Genomic DNA, 2,553 nt, shown 5'->3' on the forward strand with positions numbered 1-2,553 from the left:
GTAAATCAGTTTAATTTTGCCAACAAAAAACAAAAGCTCAACAAAAACATATATTGATACGAAAAGTGCATTACTTCGCACGCCAGTGTCGTTTCTTCCTAAGCTCTACCATTGGATATGACGTATCCATGAACCGAACTGTAAATAGTAGAACCTAGGGTCATTTGATTGATTTCATTTAGAAAAAATCATTTCCTTACCATTCATATCTTTTCCCTGTAGTCGTAAACCAAAATATCAACATTTAAAGATAATTTAGGCTTTACCGTACGTCAAAAGAGCAGATAGAAATAACCGACGACTGTATCGGACCTACGAATATACACATAAGTACAGTGTTGTTCGCATCGCATCTAAAAGCCAGCTTACAGTTTGTGTTCAATCATGTATGCAAGAGATTCATAGAACAGCCGTCAATGACAAGATGAAAGCAAGGAGAACGTTCTTTATGGATCGCAATTCGTTTCGGGCGGAGTTATAGCCTGCGCGCGAAAGAATAGAGGGTGTTAACCGCTCACCAGTGGTTTAGTTAATGGTTAGAACGAACGATGAAAGCAACAATAAGAAAAGCCATCGCTGCCGTGTAAAAGAGTATCCGTTGAGGATCGAATGAATGACGAGAAGAATGAGGAGCGTCAATGCCCAAATGTATGCAACGACGAATCAAATATGTGTCAGTAAGATCTCATTATTAATGTTTTTTTCTCTTCTTTTACTTTTAAAACGCCTTCCACAGCGCAAAGGCGTAATAGACTAATTTTACCCGGCACACAATAGATCTTGTGTAACCCAATTAATTTAAGTCTTATGCTTTCTGTGTAGAAAATTATTTTAGGTGCAAAAGGTTTTAGAAAGTTTTAAATGCAACACGTGCATTTCACTACCAGACAGTGAGTTTGAAAGGGAACTGCAGACAATGACAAATCTGTTTTCTGGTGAAAATGCGTTGGTTTGGTGTGCTCATTGGAAGATAGGCGCAAAAGTTGGCTAGAGAAGAACACTTGGAATGTAGTACGTGCAGACGCATCGTTTCGAAACAATAAAAACAAATTCAATTTTGCCAAAAAATATAAGATACCAGCAGCCAGCAGAAAATAACCTTTCAACTAAAGGCGCCTGAACAGTTTGAATCGTTAGAACCCATAGAATTCTAAAGCATTAGCAACAGCTGGCTACGTAAGCAGATGGCTGCGTATGTATTTGAACAATTTTGAGCAATTGTAGCTATGATTAGCTTTAATGGCTAGAAATGTGTGTCGGCTCCCTTACCAAGAGTTTTTCGTTTCCTACAGTGTACTGAATCATTTCGGACTTTTCTTTTTAGTAAATTTTTCGTAACATTACTTATATTGCATCCATTCACCGCGCCAGCCAACCAACGGCCATTCCATCGGCATGTTTCCAACTGGCTCCGCCGAGGTGTAACAAAAAGATGTTACTGAGTAGCTTTAGTTAGAGAAGAGAACAGTGTAAGAACTGAACAGAACTGAAACGAACCACATATGAAGTTGTCCCCTGATGAGGAAATTACGTCTCGATCCAATAACACTATGTGTTCTTCTGTTTAGTTTTTGGTAAGCTTCGCCACGAGTGTTATAAGGCTGAGAATGACAGTGTCGCGTGTTTTAAATCAAACAATAAGAGTTTATTAAAATGACTCTTGATCGCCGGCAGCTCTCTCTCTCTCTCTTTTTCTGGCTCTCGTTGGGGAACTTTTCAATGTCAGCGACACAAGGCGAAGGATTGAGCACCCGCGAAACAGGTGTCCTGAGCGTCTTTTCCGCTCAGATAGGAGCATCCCTTGGCAAAGACAAATACCCCGACACTGCAGGCGAAAAGTTTAAGCACTGATTTAAATGTAAAAGGCAATGTGTGAAAGAAGGAAACTCGCACTCTTGCATGCGATAACTTAGTGGTTAAGGACTGTGTATATTTGATAAGAAAACGGATGTAGTAGGTGTAGTAGTCGCAGGTAGAAGGAGAAATTCTATGAAGGTGGTAACGAGGAGAGAGAGAACGCAAGACACATACACAAATAGAAAAACAAGAAACACATTTCGGTTTTGTTCTTTTATTTTGCTTGATGAAATATTTTCCAAATTAATGTTATGTTCGGTACGCTACAGCTTCGATTCGATCTTCATGTTTTGTGCCAGATTCTTTTTACAATTTTGGATTGTTACTATGTAAGTATATTATCTGTTGGCTCTTCAACCACTATGCTTTATTGTTTATTTTCTTTCTTCACGCTTTTTTCTTCTCATGGCGTCCAATTCTATTCCTTTTTGTCCGCACACGTACACTAAGCATCAAATTTGAAAGAAATGAACAGTGGATGACGCAGGCGCGTGCAGTTAAGGAACCTCGAATGAGATTTGCAGTAAATGGCAGAGAATGAAGTATTAAATGGTCGAAATGATGCTCTTAAGGTCGCGGCAAAGAGATGGATTCATCCGCTATATACCAGCAAACAGACGCTCACACACAATTGTTATTCCATGTTGCTACTAATCCAACCGCAAACGAAGCATCGCGAACACTGCAGATAAAGTC

The 2,553-nt window shown here is 39.4% G+C and overlaps 1 protein-coding gene across 4 annotated transcripts in view; it reads left to right on the forward strand.

Moving 5' to 3' along the window:
- LOC125955816 (serine/threonine-protein kinase NLK) overlaps positions 1 to 2,055 on the forward strand; it is a 67,336-nt gene extending 65,281 nt beyond the window's left edge. For 3 of the 4 annotated variants that reach the window (XR_007469112.1, XR_007469113.1, XM_049687041.1), the window contains one exon: positions 1 to 2,055. This exon is cut by the window's left edge and continues 782 nt beyond it. The gene's annotated coding sequence lies outside the window, so the exon portion shown is untranslated. The other variant, XR_007469111.1, reaches the window with a different exon arrangement.
- Positions 2,056 to 2,553: the final 498 nt, after the last annotated feature.

Source organism: Anopheles darlingi, chromosome 3 (genome assembly GCF_943734745.1).
Source record: "Anopheles darlingi chromosome 3, idAnoDarlMG_H_01, whole genome shotgun sequence".
NCBI lineage: Eukaryota > Metazoa > Arthropoda > Insecta > Diptera > Culicidae > Anopheles > Anopheles darlingi.